Genomic DNA, 25856 nt, shown 5'->3' on the forward strand with positions numbered 1-25856 from the left:
AAACTCGGGCTATGATTTTTGGAAAAGGAAGAAGTAGAGGAAGCTTGAAAAGAAGCTTCTTAATAAAGACAATCATGCAGTTCATCTTTTAAACCCAATGATTTATTTTGGGGTTTCTACTGAACCAGATCAGATAACTCAAAGAACACTTCCAGAAGATGCTATTGGGCCTCCTTATTTCTATTACGAGAACGTGGCACTTGCTCCAGTTGGTGTTTGGACCATAATGTTACGATACTTATATGATGTAGAGCCAGAATTTGTAGATTCGAAGTATTTTTGTGCTGCTGCACGGAAAAGTGGCTATATTCATAATCTGTATATTGAGAACATATTTCCTCTTATTTCGCTTCCTCCACGCACCATACATGATGCTTTTCCATTGAAAAAATGGTGGCCTTAATGGGATCCAAGAACAAAGTTGAATTGTTTACAAATATGTACAGGAAGTGCCAAATTGATAGAAAAGATCCGTAAGGCTCTTGAAGCTTATGACAATGAGCCACCTTTGAGTGTCCAGAAGTATGTTCTTAATGAGTACCGAAAATGAAATCTGGTATGGGTTGGAAGGAATAAAGTTGTTCCACTTGAACCTGATGAGGTGGAAATGCTTCTAGGTTTCCCTAAAAACCATACACAAGGATGAGGATCTGCTAGACACATGTTCCCCGGTGGTATCAATGTCCTGTCTCTTTTCTCTGGGATCAGTGATGCAGAGGTTACCTTTTACTGTCTTGGCATACCTTTGAAAATAGATGCGCAAGAACTGAATGGTGATCGGTTGGAGCAATTACTGAGTAGATTTGGCGAATTAAACCTTGTTGTTGGTGACATCCAGTATAACAACCTTACCGGAAGAAATAAACATCATCGAGATGAACTATAAGATTTTTGTTGGTGCATTTTCTTGCAATGACTGCTACAGTGACTGGCTCTTCTGCTGCTTCAAGATAGACACCTCCATATCCCACTCTTCCTGAACCATGAAAATGTTTAATTGAAATGGGCTTTCAGTATGTCCCTTTAGAACAAGGTAATCATTCTTGATGAGTTGCTGATAATGTCACAAGAGAGGGCATTACAAGTTCAATTCTTCATATTTTCTGGCTTGTTGGACCACTTGCTTTCAAGAATGCTTCATCATTCTGGCCTTGCTCATTCTTTTTCTTCAATAGAGGTAGACAACAACTTGCTTCAAAGACTTTCCTCATTTGAGATTGTCCTGTTTGAAAATGTTTTTCCTCCTTTCTTTATCAAAGAATAAAAGAATTTTGTAAAGTATTGCCTCTTACAGGTTCAAAATAGAATCAAATCATAAAACATGAGTTTAATGAACATCAAATAAATCAACTATACTTTTAAATCAAAAAATATAGTCCTATGACAAGTGTCAAAATTATTGACTGTTTTAAGGCTTAGGTTGATTATGGTAAAGTAAGGTCTATCATGTTGATCCAACATGTATTTCTCTTTTAGCTTCCACTATCTTGAAGGAATGGTTGTTATGCTCATCTCATAGAGATACTTCTTGGTTCCAGAATCTCAGGAACGTCTTTGGGATGTGCGGGTGCTTCATCAAGAGCTTAAGATCATCTCTTATGTCGTTGTTGCACCATTCAATATTCGAGCCACCTTTTCAGGTTTTCAACTTGAATCCTCCTTTGGTTTCAAAATGTTATTTAAAAATTTACATCTTGAACCCCCATTTTATCATTTTTTATATCGTGCATTAAAAATTTAAAAAACCAAATTTTACAAATAAAAATCAATCTTGAGAGGCGGAATGAAATTTGAAGATAGTCTATTTCACATAGAAAACCATGTATGATTAGAATGGACTTTTTAGGTACGTAATGTAGGCCAAGGCTCATGGTTACGAAAGAAAGGGATAAAAAGGCCCAAACAAGTGTTTAAGGGTAATTGAACCAAGGATCAATTCATTCTGATGCCTTCAATCTTGCCTTGCTTGACTTGGATATGCTTTGCTACTCGTCTTTCATCATTTGTTTTTATGGATCCCTCTAGACTGCCAATTTTTGAGTTCATTTCCATTTTCTCATATCTTCATCATTTCTTTCTCTTTTTGTTGAATATGAATCTTTGAACTAATTTCACTGGATCAACCTTGTAGCTTTAGACTCAATGAGTCACCCATCTTGATTTAATTTTTTCCTTTTTTCCTCTTTTTTTTTGAATGAGTATAAGACTTCAATTGCTTTGAGCACCTCCTTTTCCTCTTACATTTTGGAAATTCTTTCGTTATTCTTGAATGGATTGATCTGCAAGCACTTTGTTTTTGACCTACCTTGTAGTTCAAAACTCTCTTCATTTTATGAAGATTTGCCTTCGTAATTGGCAATCTTTATTCCTATAAGCAGATATTCTTCTTCTTTCTCCCCCCCATGTGGAGGGTGATCCTTAGTTAAGGTTGAATCAGAAGAAAAATATTATAGGCTAAAAAGGGGACAACAAAGGATATATTTATTTTTGGAAAGATAAATGAAACAATACTGTTCGTCATCTCATACACAGAAGCCTTTGTAAAAAGAGGTATCCCCAGGGGGATGAATATTAATCTTTATTTACATGAAAATTATATAATTAATGCATGATATATTTATCTAAATCAATCTTTTTTGTCTTCTTTGAGTATACCCCAATCACTCAAAATTATCTTCGATAAGTTGATCCATGATGCCCCATCTCGTCTCTTCTTGTAGGAAGATTCACGGATAATTTGAAAGTTTAGTTCTTTTGATGTCTTTTGGTTTATGATGGTTTTTTATTTGGGAGGACAAAGGTGTGACTTTGGAAGTTGTGTATATAGTGGAAGGTAATGAACTAATCAACTCTACCCGAGAAGGTAAACATCTGGATTTGGTATCTCAAAAATAGGTAGAGGCATTATTTCTGAGTCTCAGATAAATAAATGGTCAAGATTTGATTTTGGTGAGGGTCAAGTAATTGGCATTGGATGGGATATGGAAGGTATAATTTTACCACTTGCCAAAGATCTATAATTCTTGAAAAATAATATTTAATCTACTTGATACTCAAAAATTTCAAGATCAAAATTTAATTCCTTGCTCATAACCATAAAAGCAACACAAATTTATTTATTGCACAAAAGGCGGAGAAATGAACAAAAAACATATTCAAACAAGATGCTGAAAATAGAAAATACTACAGTGGTAGATAACTTCCACTTGTTTATGCATCATTACTCCTCTAATGTCGGGGTGTACTTGGTCCAGGATTTTCATCCTTATTTTCCCCCCATTTCTTGATCATTTCTTGTGTCAAGACTCCCTTGTCAACGAGCGTCTCTATGTCTTTTAACAATGACCTACAATTCCCTGTTGAATGCCCAGATAGTCCCAAGGGAAAATTACAGAAACTATTTTGATCATAGCAATGGGCATAAGGCTTTGGTGATACTTTCACCAATCTTGGTTTAATGTATTGGCCTTTAACCAAATGAGGGTACAGATCTGAGATATATTCATGAAACACCTTCGGAGTTTTTCTCGCTCGAGAAATTTTCACTTTCCTTGATCGTTCTGAACAACTAAATGCTCTCTTGTGATCGAAGGGTTCTGGATGCTCATTTAAGCTACAACTGGGGTAGTATTAACTAGACTCCTTAAATTTCCCCTTGCCTTACTTTTTTGGAAAATATGATAGGTATCTGAGGTGTCTTATGGGTTATATCTGCCCCATTCTTTCTTATTCTTCGCAGGATTTGGTCACATTAGTCTCTGTTGAAGCAACGATTTCTGAGTATTGAACCTTAACCCCTTCTTTTACCTTACTTTTTTGAATTACTTGTTCTAAAGGATCTTGGAAATTTCCCTCAAGGGTACAGGTACCTTAGCTGAACAATTTAGAATTCCAGTCTGATTTATCCAATGAACCTCCTTATAGGTCCAATTCTCATTTAGAGGCCATTGTGGTTGAAGAAGTCGTGGAGTAGGTAATCTGGCTGAGAGCATTTTTGGATGCAATTTTTCATTCTAACAGTGGAAGGGAGGAAATTGAAAACCCTGCACATTCTTTTTCTTCTTGATCACTCTATAAGGTTTGGCACCATGTTTAACTGACTAAGACCTCACTGTATTAACCTCAGCTTCTTTCTCGACGTCAGTATTGTCAGAGCCTCTTATATTGCCATTCTTGATAGCTATTTCGAGAATTTCTCCACTCATGATGATGTCAGAGAAATTATTAGTGGCAACCCCTATCATGTGATTAATATAGGGAAATTTTAATGTACCGATGAATAAAGTAGTGAACTCTCTTTCAGTCAATAGTGGATGTACTTGAGAAGCAACGTCCCTCTATCTTTGTGAGTATTATCGAAAGCTTTCATTGCACTTCATATTCATGTTTTGTAACATTGTTCGATCATGAGCCATATCAGCCATGTGCTTGTATTGACTCAAAAAGGCTTGAGCTAAGTCTTTCCAAGAACGTATTTGAGTACTTTTTAGTTGATTATACCATTTGGATGCAGGTCCAGATAAACTGTCTTGGAAACAGTGGATCAATAACTTTTCATTCTCCACATAGTGATATGATATGAAGGGCATGTGGTCCCATTATATTTCTCAAAATCTGGAACTTTGAACTTTGGTGGGAGAACTAAGACGGGGACCAAACTTAGCTCTTTGGCGTCAAACCCATAAAATGACTCAACCGTCTCTCTAGATTTTATCACCTCTTCTATATTTTTCAGTTGTTGTATGAGTTTTTTAGAGTCAGGGACCTTATTATCAGTACAAAATTCATCTGGCTTCAATTCAGAAGCAGTAGGACAATCAGTGGGGAACGATGTTCCAGCCTGATATTATGGGTTCTTAACAGTGAAGTGAACTGGTGATTGGATTTCCTGATGTATAGAGGTGTGCTCAGGAATGTGAACAAGTGTAACACCCAGAGGATTTGTGGGGTTTTCAACAAGACTCTTTCCAGCGGTCTGGTGCCTCCCAATCATTTCTTTCATATTGTTCAGTAGATCAATATGAGAATTTGCGATATTAGCTTCAATTTGTGCCAACTTTCTCCTCAATTCTTCCTGTCTCTCTTTTTGCTCTATCAAATTTGGCTAGCCTATTCTCAGTTTCTTTAGACATTTTTCTTGTGTCGTGCTAAGCATTCTTGCTTCAAGGAAGAACCAAGATCACTTCGGTTGAAATCTTTATTTTAATGAATGAATGTTTTAATGTATGATGTAAGTTTGAAACTATAGATGTAACTATGCAAAGATGCAAATGCAAAAATGAAAATGTAAATACAAACATAAAAATGAAAAGATGCAAATGAAAATTCAAATGCAAAGATGTGAATGTAGAAATAAAAATAAGAATGCAAATTGTGCAATACAAAAGAAAACAATAAATGCAATATGAAAATGCAAAGATGCAAAATACAAATGCATGTACGAAAAGGTGTTACTCAAGAGTGATCATCTTAGAAAAGATTTCATTGAACACAAAAGTTTTCGTGCATCAAACAAAACTTTTACATGTAGGGGACAACTTTCAGTCCTAACTTCAATAAAACTTTACATATAGGGGATAACTTTCCTCCTAACTTCTCTAAAGCCAAGTTAGTCTATCAGCTTATGGCCATATTGCTTGTCTGGACTGCAGTTTTCCATGACATTCTCTTTTCCTTCATCTTCTGTGTCAATTCTCGAAGTTGCTCATTTTCCCTTGTAAGAGAACCTTTCTATCCAAGAAGTTCTTGGACAAGATCTTCATATATGTTGCAATTCATTTTCAGTTTGGTGACCCCTGTTATCCATTCTTCTGGAGTGATTCCTATGCCAGCATTTTGAAAGGCTTGACTGATCTTCTGGAAATCTTCATGCATGGTTTCCATTTCTGTGCTCAATTTCTTGTTTTGATCCTTCAAATAACATGCTTAGCTTCATAAAAACCTCCTTTATTCTGAATTCCCTGATTGATACTCTTGCCGTAGAATGCTTTTGGTATCAATCTAACAGGATATTTGTGTGTATAGCTTGCTTCTATCCTCAGAGTTCCCTCAGAAGGCCATTCCATAGTTGCGTCATATTTTGTTCGATCATAAAACTTTTTTCCATTTATGAATTCTTTCCAATTTAATGAACAGTCTTTTAAGTCAACACCTTTTGGTTATGCCATGATCATGCAATGCAAACAAAAGAAATCAATATAAACAAATTAGAACAATGTAAAAATATGCAAAGATAAATAAAATGGTTAGTACAATTAATAAAAAGAAAAAAATCTATCTATCAAGGTATATATCCTAACCTTATGCTTTCTAGTTCCATGTTTTGTTTGGAAAAATTTACCTAACCGCATGATTTCTAGTTCGCATGCATTTATTCAGAAGAAAAAAATAAAATCAATTAAAAAACAAAAGTTAGAACTTATTTCTCCTTTGTGTACACCTACGGACAGGGTTTCAACATTGTCTTAGATCGGAAGAGTTTAGGGTTTACTATATACAAGGTTTGAGTTCTAAGAGTAAAGGTACCCGAATTGTCCTTGTTAGTGCCCCTTTGGGCTACCAACCCTCAATCCTAGTCCACTATAGACTTAAGTGGATCGAGTTCAATTCGAGGGGACATATTTCTCTATGCCTGGCATAGAGAATAAATTCTCACGAAGACATAGAGCATATGAACCCTGAAAGTTACTTACTAGGTCTAACACGGAGAATAAATTATCACGAAGACGTCGCTTTCACTCCCACATAAAAGGGACAAATCTCAAATATAGAGATTGTGTTTATGCAATGCAAGTGTTATGTGTGAGGAGAAATTTTCAAACCTTTAACAAACAATTAAAGAATGAAATTTAATACCTCAAAATAAAACAAAATAAAGAAGAATATATATATATATATATATATATATATAATAGTATAAAAATTATAAGTATACAAAATTTGAAAGAAAAAGAATTATAAATTAAATAACTATGAATTTCTAATTTCTAATTGATAGAGACAATTTATAATTGATTATAAAGCTTGACCAGGTCCCCAGCGGAGTCTCCAAGCTGTCGTAACCAGTTTTTTCCAGGGTACGAAATTTTACTTAGCGGGAAAATTAAAATGAATAAATAAATGATTTTGATTTAAAAGATTGTTTTGGGAGTCGCCATTGGCCTTTTTGGGTTAGGTAGGTCAAATACCTAAAACATCTTTTAAAATAGTTTTTAAGAAAACATAATTTAAAAGATAAACTGATCTGCGTATAACCAAAATATTTTTAGTAAAGAAGGGATTCGTGGTCGATTACGTTTAGGGAAGAATTAGCACCCCTATAACGCCCAAAATTGGTACTCATTAATTATAAATTGTCTCTATTATTGGAAATTTAAAAATTCAAAAATATATTTAATTCATAATCCTGTTATTTCAAATTTATTAATAATCTTAAGAAAAAATATATTAATTTTTATAATTTTATAAATAAGATATATTTTACTTAGAAATATCAGAAAAGGACTTCTAGTGCTTTAAGATAGCCATTTCTTAATATTAAAAAATAAATAAATATTAATAAACATTTCTCTAAAAATAATTAAAATAAATTAATATAATTTATAAAATAGGATATTTATTTATTTAAGAATATCAGAAATAGATTTATAGTTGCTTTAAGACAACCCTTTTCTTTAATATTAAAAAATAAATAAATATTAAAAATATGATTATTTTTTTCTAAAAGTAATTTATATAAAATTAAATTTATAAATAGGAAAAAATAAATAAATATTATTATATATATTTATATGACTAAAAATAATAATAATAATAATAATAATTAAACATATAAAATTAAATAATAACTAAACAGTGACTAAAATAAATAAATTAAAACTATAGTATTAAAATACAGAATATATAGATTAATAGACAAAATGAAAATTATAAAAATCAGTGGTTAAGATTGTAAAATTTTAAATTGAAAGATCTAATTCGAAATGTCATAAATCTAAGTGCTAAAAGTGTAATTTGTCTTTAATTAATTAATTAATGATCAAATAAAAATTATTAAAGCTTAAGGGACTAAATATGGTATTTTACACTAAATATATATACATATATAAACAATGATTAAATTATAATAAAACAAAATTAGAAAACCTAATTAAAAGGCTCATAAATTGATAATAGTGACTAAAATGAAAAGTTACAAAACTATGGGTGTTGCGGAAAGGGTTTGCCCATTTACTGAAATTACGCAAGGGGTCCCTCCTCAAAACAGCGTTGTTTGGGGAGGGATTTAAATACCCCCAAACTGACCTGAAATGGCCATTTAGCCTCATTGCTTCTCTTTGGTTCTTTCTCTAAGAGAGAGAACACTCTCTCTTCTCTCTAGCCTCCTCCTACTGGAGGAACGTTAGTCACTGATCGACCACCGTGAACCACCATCGACATCCACTGCCGGCCACCATACGCGGTGGTCGGAGCTCACCCAACTATATCAACTCGAAACCCTTTTCTCTCTAAAGCTAAATCCGACAATCTTTTCCCCTAAAAACCTTTAGATTACGCTAGATCTAAAGAAAACTGAAGCTTTTACCACGGTTGAAACGACGTGAGCGACGGTTTGAAAACCAACGGTTGTAGGTAAGTATTTTCCTTTCTTCTCGGCTGTTGTTTTTTCGTCGTTGGTGTTGTTGTGGTTATGCTTGCTGCTCGTTTCTTGTTTGTATCTTCTTATTCTCCGTTGGTTGCTGTTGCTCTTGGTTTCCTCTCTCTTGCTCTCTATTTTCTTTTACAGGGAAGGTGATGGCTTTATAGCCTCTATGGGCGATGGCCTTAGACCGGTTAAAGAGGGCTTTCGGTGAGGCATCATAGCTATGGTGGTGAGTCACCATAGGGCTTTGATGTGGGCTACCATCTGGTGTCCAGGAGACTTCGGCGAGGTTAGCTTCGTGGCAGCAGGGCGTCGACAACATTTGGTTGGGTCACCTGGTAGTGGAAACGTCGGCAGTTGGAAGCTGAGGCGCGACGACTGGGATGTAAACTTCAGGAAACCCTAAGGGTTAGGGTTTTTTCGGGCCTGATGGGTTTTTTGTAAAACGAGCCTCGGGTTTGGGCCTGAAATAAAATTATTATTTAATAATAATAATAATATAACATAATAACATAATAAAAATATTAATAATAATAAAATTAATAAAAATAATAATACTAATAAAATGATATAAAAATTTAGTGTCTACAATAGGTATAGAATGGTAAAAGAAACTTTAGCAACTTATGATGAAAAAAATGAGTTGGAGAAATACTTGAGTGCAGAAATTGAACAAAATGATTATAATTTTGATATTTTAGGATGGTAGAGTGAGTCACAAAAAAGATATCCTATTTTTCTTGAACGACAAAGTGCTAGCTATATAGTTTCTATTCTCGCTTATGAGTCTGCTTTTAATACATGGGTTGAGTTATTGATTCTTTTCACACTTAACTCTAAGAATGGTGGAAGCTCTTATTTGTTCACAAGATTGGATACGTTAATCTGGAGGTCCGCTTTATCAAGAGGAAAGTCTTATTGAGTTGGAAGATTTGGAGATGGTTAGTCTTTATAATCTAACTCATAATTTTTTTTATCTAGGATTACATTATATATATTTTGTAGTGACTTGTTTCATGTTTTGAAATATAGGAATGATTTTACACTAAATCAACCAATAATTATGATTGATGAGACAAACTCCATTTTAGAGGAAGCGAAAATCTTGGGTGTTGGTGATTTGATCTTAGAGTTAATCTTTTGTGACTTGGGATACTACAATGTAGAAGTTTCATTTACCTTATGTTAGATTAATTATAAACTTGAGTTACTATGTTCGTTTTATGTTTATTAAAGATTTATCTTTAAAATTTTGATGATATTTTGGACTATTGTTAATTGCTATGTGCTTAAATTTATCGTATCATTAATGGTGTATTTTGTGTTTGTTGGAATTTTAAACTAATAAAATAATATCCGAATGTAGTATGCAGATGTACTAAATATTATGTAGTATTAATATATTTTTTTAAATAAGGAGTAAAAATGTGAAAAGGAAATTATAATAGGAGTTGATATGTATTTTTAAACTATGTAGTATTAATATGTACTAAATACCATTTATGTTCCTGCCATTTGCCTCCTCAAATTATCTCTTCTTCCTTCTATAATAATAATAAAGCGCGTGTGCTTCTTTGCATTTTAATAGCTTGGCATATAAAGGTGTTGGTAGATGCTCTCACGAATTCGGGCTTTGCACTGTTTCCAACACATTAGAGGAAAGTGCTTGTGATGAACGTGTTAAACAAGCAGATAATAAAATTACCAATGAGGAGGCACAGTATGTTGCTCATCAAAATTTTGCACATGTGTTACCATTGTTTCAAGGATCGAGCACTGGAAAAATTGACGAGGAAAATTGTTCCCATATGCCATTTGTTCTGCAGCAAATTTTCCTGTTATAGGAAAGTTAAATTGTCGAGCAACTATTGCTTTATTGTTGTACAATCATTATTTTGCTTTCGGATATCAAGAAGTATAGTCTGGGTGCACGATTGTTTTTTTACCAGCAAACTTCAACTTCATGATCTTAAAATATTTAATTTACTGAGGCATTTCATCGAACAGTTGGTTGGCATCACTGAAGCTATGTATTTGAATTAGAAAGATGAAAGTAACAAGACTATTAAACATATATTAGTTTTGTTAAAAATAAACAAGTTATTAAGTTAACTTGGTGGTTAGGTGTTTGACAGTTGATCATGGGGCTTTGGTTCAGATCCCATGGAAATATACTGATGATGTTTTGTGTTTTTTTGAGCATCAAAATAGTTGCGCCAAAACAACGTCGTTTTCGTGAGGGAGATACATCAACCGTCACGGCGCAGAGTTGTCATGTCATCGTTTCGTTAATAGATTAACGGTGGAGTGACATAATTGTAGTTAAACATAAACGTTAGTGTTAAAATTGGCAAGCTTGAAACGTCAGTGGCATAAACAAGCCGAGCTAAGGTGAGTGGTATTTGAAGTAGTTAACCTAATAATAATAATAACAAGGGTTAACTATAAGGATGATCACTTATGTTTATGTTTTGTCTACATTTGGTCACTGATTTATTAAAACATCATATATTGCCGTTTTTTCGTTTTATTTAATTAAGATATGGTCATTTTCGTTTTTATTTAATTAAGATGTGATAATTACGAGTTAATTGTTGTTAACAATTAACAGAATATGTGAAATGATAATTGGTATAACGACACATTTGATCTATGTTATTTACATAGTCTCTCAATTTAATCATATTTTAAATAAATTTAACATAAAACATATATTTTTAATGAAATAGAATAAAATATTTTTAAATTAGTTAAAAGTAATATATTTAATAAGTTAATATAAAAAATATTTGTTAGGTTAATATATAAAATATGAATATATACACTAAGATATAAAATATATACACCATGTTGTCTATTTTAGACCAAACAACGATATTGACTTAAATGGTTAGATACATGTTAGTTTCCTAAGTGACAAACGTTTGAATCTTTTTTGCACCAATTTGCTTTTCTTTCAACCACAGGTGACTCATGCCACTCTTGATTAGTGAAAATAAATATATAAAATTAAAATAAAGTTTAGTTTCCAATCAAATAGTGATACGTGGCATGACATGTGGCATCATTCAATTGGAGTATTAAATTTAGTTTTATTCATTAAAAGTAGGACTAAATTCAGAGAATATGTAAATAATAGGGACCAAATGTGATTATATCAAATATTAATACTGTTAACGACATTTAACTTAGGGGTAACTATATCTCAATTAAATAAAAACGAAAGTGACCATATCTTATGTTTTTTAAAATCATGACCAAAAGTGGACAAACATAAACATAAGTGATCATCCGTATAGTTAACTCTAATAATAATAATATAAGGGTAAACTATACCAGTGACCACCCAACTATAGTCCCTTTTTATTTTGACCACATTTTTGAATTCTTGTCAATCATGCCCAACTATTAAATGCATTCAATCAAGCTACTAGTCGTTAACAGTTAACAGAAGTGATGGCATAGCAGTTAGTAAAATTGGTAAATTTACACAATTAGTCATTGTTACTTATATATTATAACAATTTGGTCATAATTTTAACAATTAAATAAATATAATCTTCGAATCAGATCGTGCCACATGTCGCCATTCGATTGGAGGGTTTACTTTATTTAATTTAATAATTTTATTATCTTCGAATCAGATCGTGCCACATGTCGCCATTCGATTGGAGGGTTTACTTATTTAATTTAATAATTTTATTTCGCACCAATCAGATGGTGAAATTAAAGAAGTTGAAATGAGGGAGCAAGGGAAACGAACTTGGTCTTTTGGGTGGGAAAGCAACAAATTGACCACGAACCAAGCAAGCCCCATAGATTAAAATGCACTACAAAATGTTATATATACTGAATACTAGTTTACTTAATTTTTTATTATTTATATAACTTAAATCAAATTCCACTATATTAATTAAATTAACATCTAAACATTAAAATATATTTATATTTATCTTCAATTATTTAACTTTAAAATATATTTTATTCTTATTTAAAAAATAATATTTTATTAATTATATTTATATATATATAAAATAGATTAAATAATTTAAAATAAAATATTCTATCAAAAATATATTTATTTTATTTTAACATATTTTAATCTTATCTTATCTTAAAAATATATATTTTATTTTTATCTTAACTTATAAAAATATAGTTTATTTTATTTTAAATTATTACATATATTATATTCTAACTTAAATTATTAAATATATTCTAGTCTTACCTTAAATTATTAATTAATCGTTATTTTAATATAAAATATATTCTATTCTTATTTTTAACTTAACATGTATATATATTTTAAATATTTATGTTAATTTTAATTTAAAAAAAATATTTTTATCTTAATTTTAAATATTATTACCAGAAAATATAAATATTTCAATTAAAGTAAGAATAAATTATGTTTTAAAGTTAATAAAAATTAAAATATATTTTTAATTTAAAATAAGAATAAAATATATTTTAATATATGATAAGAATAAAATATATATTTTTAATGTTTAGATGTTAATTTAATTAATATGTGAATTTAATTTAAGATATATAAAATAAAATAAAAAATTCAAGGTTAAACTAGTATTTAGTATATATAGCATTTGCAATGCATTTTAATCCAAAGGGTTTGATTGGTTTAGTGGTTAAACTGCTGCTTTCCCTCAAAAGACCTAAGTTTGATTTCCTTTCTCCCCCCTTTCATCTTCTTTAATTTTCTTTCCACCCAAGGGTGACACATGTCACCCTCTGATTGGTGTAAAAAATCATTAAATTAAAATAAAGTAAACCCCAATCGAATGGTGACATATGACATTATATGATTTGAAGATTAAATTTATTTAATTTGTTAAAATTAAGACCAAATTGATTGAATATATATGTAACATTGACTAAATGTGTAATTTTACAAATTTTACTAACTGCCACATCATCACTTTTGTTAATTGTTAACTTCAAGTGGCTTGATTGATTACATTTAAATAGTTGGGTGGTCTGATTGACAAGAATTAGAAATGGTAGTCAAAATGAAAAGGAGTTATAGTTGGGTGGTTATTGTTATAATTTACCCTAATTAATAATAATAATTTACATTCGTATAATCTCGAGTCTTCAATCTATTCAACATATTAGAACAAAATTGTTTTCTCGAACGATCAATCATCCACCCTCTATCAACATGACAAATTATTTCTCTTCTTCTATTCCTAATTGTGGCATAGTAGTCTTAACCTGTTTGCTGGACACCATCTTTGACAATTTATAATTAAACTTTATAAATTTTAATGGTTTAAACTCAACTTATCCTTGCTGCTTCAATTTATAAGGGGATCCTTAATCTCAAGCCTTTTGTGTGCCTCTGCATAAGACTCAAAGGCTTGAACAAGTCCTTTCAAATGAACCAAATACCGAACCTCCTGATTACTTCAATTAGAATCCAAACACGGATGAATTTTCCCATTTGTTTAAGAAATATTTATTACTATGCCCCAATATGGCCCATTTAAGATGAACACCCTTTCAAATGAAAGTCTCGAATCATACCATCCCTTCTTAATCAAGAGGGAGCAATATATTATACCTACGAAGAATATCTTTTAAAAACTACCAATTCTTCATCAATAAAGACATGGAAGACTCCACCATCTAAGTAGAGTCTCCAGAATTCTTCTAAACACCACACCATCTTCAAAACCATTCCCTTCCAAGATCTCTTTTGAAGTCCATGGCCCCTTAGTCTTTAAGTGACCTTTGAAATAATCAAATTTGATAACTAAAAATCATATCTCTATAGTCTGTTAACCTACTAACAGGCATGATGATCTTAGGCATGACAATAACCATCAAAGAGTCGACATAAAAGTTCACCAGATAAACTTAATAGGGGGATTATCTCTCTTGTTCTCCTGCTCTTTCGTCTATATTATTCATCTTTTTTTTACCTCCACTCTCTCTCCTCACACGAATCATCCCTAATTCACAATCAATTTACACTAACTTCAATTTTTTACCTAAACCAGAAAGATAACCACCAACGACTGATAAGATAATTTTATTATTATCAACAAACTAATGGAGTAAATGGTTTGTAGAAAAAAGGTTCATAAGCCAAATTAAATTAAATAATTATTCATATACTAAAATAAAAAGATACTTAAGAGTTAAAATACCATTAAACCCAATAATATATTATAAAATAAAAATTGTTGGCTCTGATGATTTGAGCTCAGACTCGATTCTTGTTCTAAAGTGTCTTTTTTTCCTCGTAACATATTTTGTTCAATCATTCTGAATATTGAGCAAAACTTCATAAAATAATTTAGTCTTTTGATGGGTGAATGTTCTATTAATTAAGTAACAATCCGAGACGAAACTCGAACTTATAAAAATAAAAGAAAGAAATTAATTTTTTTAAAAATAAAGAGAACAAATGGATGACATAATGCTGTAACATCCCAACCGTACCCGACCCGGATACGAGTCTGAAGTGTTACATTGACTTTTTAAACTTTGACTCTTAAAGAAAATCAAGGAAATATGGGTTGGGGGTATTACTTTTAAATCCGACAGATGAAGCAATAATTTATGAATTTGAAGCAATAGTTTATGAATTTGAAGTAATGGAATCGCACCGTGTATGAATACGAGTGTGAATTAACAAGTTGAGCCACTTCCCTACCGAGCTTTTTCCTACAGAGAAGGATGCTTGTGAGTGGTTCGTAGAGGGATTGCGTCCTCGGTTGAAAGAGATGTTAATTGTGTTGAACCTATCTTCATTTCAAGAAGTAGTCAACCGTGCCAAAGCTCTAGAAAGAGCCCAAAATGAGAGATTTGGAGATTCGAGAGCTCATACATCGAAAAGAACGGGTGCCTCTTTGAGTTCTGCACCATCAAAAAGGGGCAGAGATGTTGGTTCTCGACCCCAAGCTAGATCAGAGTCAGTGGCATCCTCCGCTAGAGGATCGAATCCGATGAGGGGCAGTCAGCAGGATCTGACTCAGTCGGCGGGATCTGAAGCTGGGAGATTTAACCAGGGCCAAGTCAGACAATGTTCACAATGTGGAAGGAATCAATCTTGTTCCTTAATTGCTTAACCTCGTGAGCTAAGATTAAGACCGGTTCTTCCTCATAAGTCAGTCTGGTTGAACCTTTATCTCTTCTGCGTCACGATATGGGAGGGATCGGATCTATACTTTTGAAGCATTGAGACATGAAAGACATCATGGATATTCTCCATTTCAGGTGGCACAGCTAGTTGATATGCCACTGGTCCTACTCTTTTAACGATCTCATAAGGTCTAATGAACCTCGGACTAAGTTTTCCCTTACGTCCAAACCTCAAAACTTTCTTCCAAAAAGATACTTTAGAAACACTTTGTCTCCAATTTGATATTATACCTCCTTCCTCTTTAGATCCGCATATGATTTCTGTCGATCGGCTGCTGCTTTGAGATTACTCTTAATTACTTAGACCTTTTCTTCCACTTCTTGAATTAACTCAGGACCGAGGACTTCTCTATCTTTAAGCTCGAACCAATTCAAATGAGTACGACATCTCCTTCCATAAAGAGCTTCGTAGGGGGCCATTTTGATGCTTGATTGATAACTATTATTGTACACAAATTCGGCAAGTGGCAAATACCTTTCCCACGATCCCTTGAATTCCATTACACAAGCTCTTAGCATATCCTCCATAATTTGGATAGTCCGCTTAGACTGTCCATCTGTCTGAGGATGAAATGTTATGCTGAAGTTTAGTCGAGTGCTTAATGCTCCATGCAAGGTCTTATAGAATCTCGAAATAAAGTGAGGGTCTCGGTCAGAAACTATGGAAATAGGTACACCATGCAATCGTATAATCTCCCTTATATACAACTCGACATATTTATCCAAGGAGAAATCAGTTCGTATTGGAATAAAAAGGGTTGACTTAGTCAATTTATCTATGATCACCCAGATTGAATCTCTTTTGTTCGGAGTTAAAGGCAACCCCATCACAAAATCCATTGTCACATTTTCCCATTTCCACTGAGGAATTGATATTGGTTGCAACAATCCTGACGGAACCTGATGCTCAGCTTTGACTTGCTGGCAAGTCAAACACTTGGATACAAATTATGTAATATTCCGTTTCATTCCCGGCCACCAATATCGACTCTTGAGGTCCATATACATTTTGTTTCCTCCTGGTGCATCGTCAATGGACTACAATGAGCTTCCGTTAACAATTCTTCCTTTAACTCATCATCATCCGGAATTACCACTCTCCCTCGATAATACAAGTTTCCATCAGACTTGATCTCATAATCTTTTATCTCCTCGTTCTTTACTTGTTGCAGTTTCTTCAGACATTTTTCATCTTTACTTTGCAATTCCTTAATTCGATTTAGCCATGATGGCTTGAGAGTCAATTCCGCACAGATTGCACCATCTCCACTTAATGATAGTCTGGTATCCAAAGCTTGTAAGGCTACAAATGTCTTTCGACTTAAGGCATCCGCTACCACATTTGCTTTTCCCGGATGAAAATCGATCATTACATCATAATCCTTTAGGAATTCCACCCATCTTCTTTGTCTAAAATTCAATTCTTTCTGAGTCATCAAGTACTTTAAACTCTTGTGATCAGTATATAAGTAGCAACGTTCACTATACAAGTAGTGACACTAAATTTTAAGAGCGAACACTACTACAACCATCTCCAGATAGTGTGTCAGATAATTCTTCTCATGCGGTTTTAATTGCCTCGAATCATAGGCCACCACCTTACCTTCTTGTATTAACACGCATCCCAAGCCATTATGGGACACATCACTATAAACTACGAAGTTCTTGCCAGACTCAGGTTGGACTAACACTGGAGCTTTTGTCAAAATCATCTTTAATTTTTCAAAACTCTCTTGGCATTTCGGAGTCCAAGCAAATTTTACTTCTTTCCTCAACAACTTAGTTAGGGGTAAAGCTATCATCAAAATGCTTTTAACGAACCTTCGATAATAACCGGCTAACCCCAGAAAACTTCTAACATCTGCTATATTCTTTGGAACTTCCCACTCCATAATAGCTTTAATCTTTTGGAGATACACTTGAATTCCTTCTACAGAAATTACATGTCCAAGGAATGTCACTTCGTTTAACTAGAATTTATATTTAGATAGTTTAATATATAGCTTCTTATCTCACAAAATCTGTAAAATTATTTTCAAGTGCAAACTATGCTCTTCTTCTGACTTCAAATACACCAAAATATCATCAATAAACACCACTACGAATTAATCCAAATAAGGTTGGAAATTTCTATTCATGAGATCCATGAAAGTAGTAGGTGCATTGGTTACTCCGAATGGCATCACTATGAATTCATAATGTCCATATCTCGTTCAAAAAAATATATATTTGAAATATCTTTCTCTTGAATCTTCAATTGATGATAACCGGAACATAAATCAATCTTCGAGAACACTGAAGCTCCTTTGAACTGATCGAACAAATCATCAATTCAGGGAAGGGGATACTTATTCTTAATGGTCACCTTATTGAGCTGCCTATAATTAATGCAGAGACTCATTGAACCATCATTCTTCTTAACAAACAAAACTGGAGCTCCCCTCGGTGATACACTTGGTCTAATAAACCCTTTGTTCATGAGTTCATATAATTAATTCTTTAGTTCCTGCAACTCTTTTGGGCCATTTTCTATGGTGCCATTGCAATGGGTTCTATTCCCGACATTATCTTAATTTGAAATTCTACCTATATGTCCGGAGATAAACCCAATAATTTTACAGGAAATACATCGGAGAACTCTCTAACTATGAGAATTTATTCAATCCCCTTCTCATTGGTTCTAACATCCATCACATTAAAAATGAACCCTTGACATCCCTGTAGCAGTAACTTCTTTACCGTCACCACTGATATCATATTTTCCAATGGATTCCATCTTTCACTAAATCTAATAACTTCCACTCCTTTTGAATTTCTTAACATCACCCTTTTCATTCTACAATCAACGTTAGCATATTAACGATATAGTCAATCCATTCCCAGTATCACTTCAAATTCTTCGAAGGTTAATTCCATCAGATTGACAGGAAATTCAATTCCCTGAATCCGTATGGGACACCCTCGACATACCATATTGACCTGAGCACTGTGCCTTAACGAATTTGTTACTATCACCTCATTGCTAGTAGCTTCTAACTGAATGTTCAATTCCCTCACTAACTTACTGCTAATGTAAGAATAAGTAGAACCAGAATCAATCAGTACCAAAACACTCTTGTCATACAATTGAAACATACCTGCTATTATCTCTGGGTCATCTCGATCCTCATTGATCTTGAGATTATACACTCGAGCTTTGGAGCGTATCTCTTGTTGAGCAGAGGAATCTGACTGACTCCTTCCTCTGCCTCTACCTCTTCCCCTCTGAGTCGCAGAAGCATACCTCTCTGGCTGCGTAGACTCACCGACTATCATGGGGTAATCTCGAACAAAATACTTGGTGCCCCCACATTTAAAGCAGGCTCCAGAAATCATTCTGCATATCAGAGTGGCGCAGCGGTAGCGTGGTGGACCCATAACCCACAGGTCCTAGGATCGAAACCTGCATCTGATACCATTAAATGTAATACCCCTAACCCGTACCTAACCCGGATACAAGTCCGAAGTGTCACATTGACTTTTTAAACTTTGACTCTTAAAGAAAATCAAGAAAATTTTAAACTTTCATTAAAATGAAAGTTGTTAACTTATAAAAGTTGACCAGAATAATACCAAATCGATTAGAGTATTCGTAATTCACAAATTGTTTACATGACAACTCACTAGATACAATAAAACACATACTTTGTCAATTCCTTTTGATTTGATCTTCTAGTAGGGATGTTATCCTTGCAACTCCTAACTCTGATCTTCTTGTTTCTTGGTACCTACGTATAAACCACTTGCACGCTAAGTCACAGACTTAGTGATGTATAAATGAATATATAACGATAAATTCATGAATATGAACTACTATCAATCAATCATAACATTGTAATTTACTTGTATCCACTAAACTATAACATATATGATTATGATATGCACATATTAACTTTATCTTCACATAAGATTTTTCATTCAAATTATCTTTGGATGCCCATGTACATTATTGAGAACAGGAGGTATGTGAGTACATTGAGGTTGTGCACGAATGTTGTCACAACAGTTTGAATAAATTCCCACTATGGGCACTGAATATTTGTCCCGAAGGACCACTATGTCCCGAAGGACTACTGATAATCCCTCGACTCTTTGCATGCCAATAATACCTACAACTCTCATATTACATAACATGGGACTAAATATGAGTATATTTCTCATTTTCATATCTCTTTTATCACTTCTCATATAAAAACATAATTCACTTCACAAGCACACATATGATCACTTTCATTATTTCACTTACCTGGATTGATTCTCTTATAATGTCATACATTCATATAATATCATGTTAAAACAATTAAGAATTATGCAAGTACCTATTATAACCATAACATGCATGTATATAAAAGGAAAACATGAAATCAAATATAGGAAATAGACTTATCACAAGTTTTATTTCCATTAAACTATATTTATAGTATGCACTCACCTTAGCCTTGCTTGACTCGAATCAATTCTAGCATTTTATATTTCTCTCAACGTTTCCTAATTCTTCAATTGATCCGAAACAGGATTACATTCTATATCTACATAGTCATACATGGATACATATTAGTATTCTAAATAACCTACTCTAATCTTTCATTTCTTAACTAAAGGAAAGGAAAAACTTCATTTTCTAATTAAATTGGTATCGGTACCCCCTATAGGGTATCGATATATCCCTTAACTGAGGTATCAGTACCATACCTAGGTATCGATACCCATATTGCATTCTGTAATTTTTCGTTCAAGGTATCGATACCTTCCTTAAGGTATCGGTACCCTTGGGTATCGATATTGTTCAAGGTATCGGTACCCCTTGAATTCCTTCCTTAATTTTACTCTTGAAGTACCTGTTGAATGGGTATCAATACCCATTTCCCAGAAATCACATTTTAAGCACGAAAATTACTTCATTTTAGCTCAAACACTTCATATTTCATTTCTTCACATATTCTTAACTCACCGACTCATACTTAAACTCATTAATACTCAGTTAACACATATTTAACCTCAAAATCTTATCTTCCATATGTAATTCAAGAATTACACCAATTTTGCAACATGTTCTAATTCTAATTCTAACACTTCATACTTCTTAGTTAGGTTTATGACAAGTCAAATTTAACTTCCAATTCTAATTATGAACTCTATTCCAAGTTTTCATTCAAGAACTAATCTTTATCATCATTGATTTTAGGATAACTTAAGCTTTCCTTAAGCTTAATTATCATCTAATGATCATAAACCAACCTTAAACTCAATAAGAAATTAACTAACCAGAAAAATCACCTTTGTTTTTGGGGCCTTCACGCTCAAAAAAGAAAGGAGAAGAGAACTCTAGAAACTGGAACTTTTATTCTTCACCTTCACGTGTACCTAAAAAAACCCATCAAAATTTAATTATTCTTTACCCAAAAGACTATTTTGTCCTTCAATTCCTTTCTTTTCAATACAATCCTATACCAAATTAACAATATAAGTTCTTGAACTATTTAATTATGCTACTTTAGTCACCAAATTCTGAATTTTTACAATTTAGTTACTAACCCGGTATTGAGGATGTTACAATGCTCTTTGATTTTGATCTTGAGATCAGAAACAGTTGAAGCCTATTACTACACAATCTCCTTAAGATACATTTTCGACCACTTCTTTGATACTCAAGTTCATTGATTGTCTATCTCCTAGGATACATGATAAGTGTTTAAATTATATATTATTTTATGATTAAATACTCATTGATTAGATAATTTTAGTTGCTACCTTGGGCCTTTTCATTTATTTTCAATGCAGAAAAATGAATTCCATAAATTATGCTAAGAACAATGAAATCATGCAATATTTTATTTTTCTGGATTCATGACCGAATTAGTGGACATGACTTGGGACATGACATACCCAACATGGCATCTAGTCAGCGGTTGATGTGGTAGCTGACATGGTAATGATGTGGTTGGTTACGTGGTGCCCAGTCAATAACTTCTAGAAGGCCCAATTAGTATATTCTGAAAGATCCAATCAACAGTGGCGTGGAGAAGGAGACTTAGCAGAATTTTAATTCTAAATTAAGATTTATCTTATTTTTATTTTTAGGAATTATCTTTTGTTTTGAATATTATTTTCTAGATTTTGAGGACTATAAATACCCCATTGGGGTAAGCCTCTAAGCATCAATTTCATTCATAATTCATTCAACTATTGTTTTCTTCCTTTAGATTTATAAAAAAAATTGTTTCTTTTACTTTTCTAGTTACTTTAGTTTTTTTCCTTTCAAATGCTAAGTATAGTTTCTACCATGCTTAGCTAAGTTTTCTATAGCCAAGGGCTAGAGCAATGAATCGATTCTAAGTCACGAGAAATGAAAAGCGCTTCATACCCTCAAGGGTTACATTTTCAATTTTCAAAAATCAAGGATCATAATCGACCATTCTTTCATAATCAAGACGATTTCATTTCAAAAAGTGCTCGTTGGAATTGAATTTATGCTTCGATTATAGTTGGGAGAAAGGATCCGCCTGTGGCACATTCGACTTCCTGTGAACACACTTAGCTGCGGTCTGCTAAGGGAAAATGAAATCGGGTTAGATTCTCAATTAAGATGATAGAATCTAAGTTAGATTTTTCCAGAATTTAAAGGTGTTGAATTAATAAGTGATTGCCGCTATTAACTCACAAAGAGTTGATATCTGAAAATTGATTTTAGATTCTCGATACATTTTAGAAAAAGATAAGTTATAGGGGTTGGTCCTTATAGACTCTAACTAACGTGATCCCGAAGGTAAAATCCTATTCAAGGATCGATTTAAATCGAGGCAAAAGCTTTAGCCCAAAGTTGATTTTTAAAAATTGAATTTTCACTTAAAATTTACTTATTTTACTTTCTTTATTTTCCTTTCACATTTTACCTTTTATTCAAACTATCAAATCCCCCTCTTATTTTCTTTTACACATCACGCCTGAAGCCAAATCAAAAGTGAGGAAACCGTTAAACTCCTATTCCCTGTTAATCGACCATTACAATCACTATTCTACTTATTTTTATTCATTTTACTGGGATTAAGGCTATTTATTTTGACATCATAACGACGCCTGTCAAAATTGGCATCCTTGTCGGGGATTTGGTAGAGTTATTGATTTAATTTTCTTATTTTTAATTTATGGCCAGGAAGAATCCGAGCACATTAGAAAATTTTGATCTAGAAATCGAAGTGTGAGCAAGGCAAATTCGCAGTCAAGTAATTTGGGAGAAAAGAAAGAAATGACAAGAACAAGCATGTTCCGAAGACATAACTGACGAAACATACGAGGAATCAATAGATTCCACGCATTTCACCAATCCAATAAACGATGATTTCACGTCCTTTGCAAATCTGACATATGATGTAGAACATCCAGAACAAATGGGTGATCAAACCATTCGTGATCTAGCTACAGCTCGTGCGGTACAACAACCATTTTGCATTGCCTTTCCTCAAGGTGATACACCGTTTCAACTTAAGATGGGTTTGATACATTTACTTTCGACCTTTCATGACCTTCTGAGTGAAAGTCCACTCCAAATTTCATTTGTCTGTTCAAGCATGAAACCTCATGGAGTATCCGAAGACCAAATTAAATTACGAACATTTCCATTTTCTTTATCTGGAATAGCGAAAGAATGGTCATTTTATTTACCATCAAATTCGATTAATACATGGGCTGAACTAAACCGTATTTTTCTTGATCAGTTTTTCCTAACAGCTAAGGTGAGCGAACTAAGGAGAAACATCATTGGAATTAAACAAAAGCATGAAGAATCACTTTACAAAAATTGGGAGTGATTTAAGAAATTAAGTGCTAGTTGTCCACAACACGGACTGTCCGAGCAGATGCTTTTAAAAGATTTTTACAAAGGTTTGCTTCTGTGGAAATGAAAATGATTGACGCTTCTAGCGGGGGAGCTCTTGTCAACATGAAACCAAACCAAGCGAGAGAATTAATTTTGATAATGGTATCCAATTCTCATCAGTTTGGCACATCGAGTAAATCCAACCGACGGGTTCACGAGGTAAACACCTTTTCACTCAAAAATAAAAATGGAAAATTAAATAATATTGTTAATTCCCTTGTTCTAGGAAAGAACAAATCATCTAAAGTATGTGACATTTATACGATGCCAGATCACCCAATCGATTATTGTCAACACTCCAAGATGAAACAAGCACACAAGTGAATGCCATGAGTAATTTTTTGAGACCTTCCCAAAGGCCCTATAATCCCTATAGAAATACATACAATCTGGGGTAGCGAGATCCTCCTAATTTCAGCTATGCATAAAAGTAGAGGTCAAATCAAGCTTACCAATAGAGGCTGGCTCCACCGCAACCATATCAACCGCCAAAGAGTTCACTCGAGTCGCTCATGGAACGATTAACACAATCCAAATAAAAAATTTAGAATCTCACAGACTCACATTTACAAGAAATTGATAAGAAGATTAGTGAATTGGCGCAAACCGTGGGCCGTTTAGAATCACATAGCAAACTTCTTACATAAACTAAAGCGAACCCACAGGAGAATGTGAGCGCCATCACTCTGAGAAGTGGGAAAATCTTTAAACATCTAGTATGAGAGGAGATTGACGCCAAATCCTGAAAGAATGATGAAATAATCGACGCCAATGGTGAAGCAATTAACGTCAAATTCCAAGAAAATAAAGACGCCACAAGCCAAATGAAGTGAAATAATCCAATTTTCAAACCAACACCATCTTCATAATTTGTACCACCTCTTTTTCCATTGAGATTCATAAAGAACGACAAGCAAGCCAAGGAGAAAAAGATCCTAGAAGTCTTCTGGAAAGTTGATATCAATATCCCACTCTTAGAAGTAATCTGGAAGGTCCTAAGGTATGCTCGTTTCTTTAAAAAGATTTGTATTACTTAAAGAAGACATACCAGGCATGAGAAAGTAAACCTTGGAGAGCACGTTTCTACGATTTTGACCCAACGACTTGCACCAAAGTTAAAGGACCAAGGCATGTTCGCCATACCTTGCAAAATTGGCAAAGTGGGCAGTAAGAGGGCAATGTCTGATTTGGGAGCCTCAACAAATGTGAAGCCTTTATCCGTTTACAATATTCTTTTAGCCGAACCATTGAAGGACACAATAATTACCATTCAATTAGTGGATCACTCAGTTATATACCCAGAAAGACTCTTGGAGAACGTTTTAGTAAAGGTAAGCGAGCTAATATTTTCGACTGATTTCTATGTCGTCAACATCGAAAATGACCCCTCAAATGCTTCATCTGAGATTCTCCATGGACGACATTTCCTTAGCACTACTAATACATAAATCAACGTAAAGAGCGATATTTTCATAATGAAATTTGACAGTGAGATCATGAAATTTAATGTTTATAGAGTGACGTGACACCCTAAAAATATTTACAATATTAATTTTGTTGATGTGATTGAGCCTGCAGTTGATTAATTTATTACAACTAACTTTGTTGATAAGTTTTACAGTGAATTAGATGATTTTGATAATGAATTCAAAGAGTCCGAACAATTTTTTCAATTAATTTGATTAATTATAATACATCTTCAAAATTTAAACTTATGTATTTTATTTTACAGGCTCCTCAGATCAAATTAAAATAACTAAAGATCACTTAAAGTGTGCATTTTTTGGCAATAACGATACTTTACTAGTGATAGTGTCGAACAAATTAACCAAGAAAGAGGAAGAAGATCTTGTAACGGTACTACGTGCGCATAAAGAAGCAATTGGGTAGAACATTACCGACATTAAAGGTTTGAGTTCCTCAACCTGTATGCATAAAATTATGATCGAAGAAGGAGCTAAACCATCACGTGAAGGTCAAAATAGACTCAACCCACCGATCATGGAAGTGGTAAAAAATAAAATAAAAAAATTCTCAACACCGATGTTCTCTATCCAATTTCATATAGTAGTTAGGAAAGTTTGGTACATGTTGTTCCTAAGAAGACCGGTGTTACAATAATCAAAAACTCAA

Source organism: Hibiscus syriacus, unplaced genomic scaffold, assembly GCF_006381635.1.
Source record: "Hibiscus syriacus cultivar Baekdansim isolate YM2019G1 unplaced genomic scaffold, ASM638163v2 tig00117048_pilon, whole genome shotgun sequence".
Lineage (NCBI taxonomy): Eukaryota > Viridiplantae > Streptophyta > Magnoliopsida > Malvales > Malvaceae > Hibiscus > Hibiscus syriacus.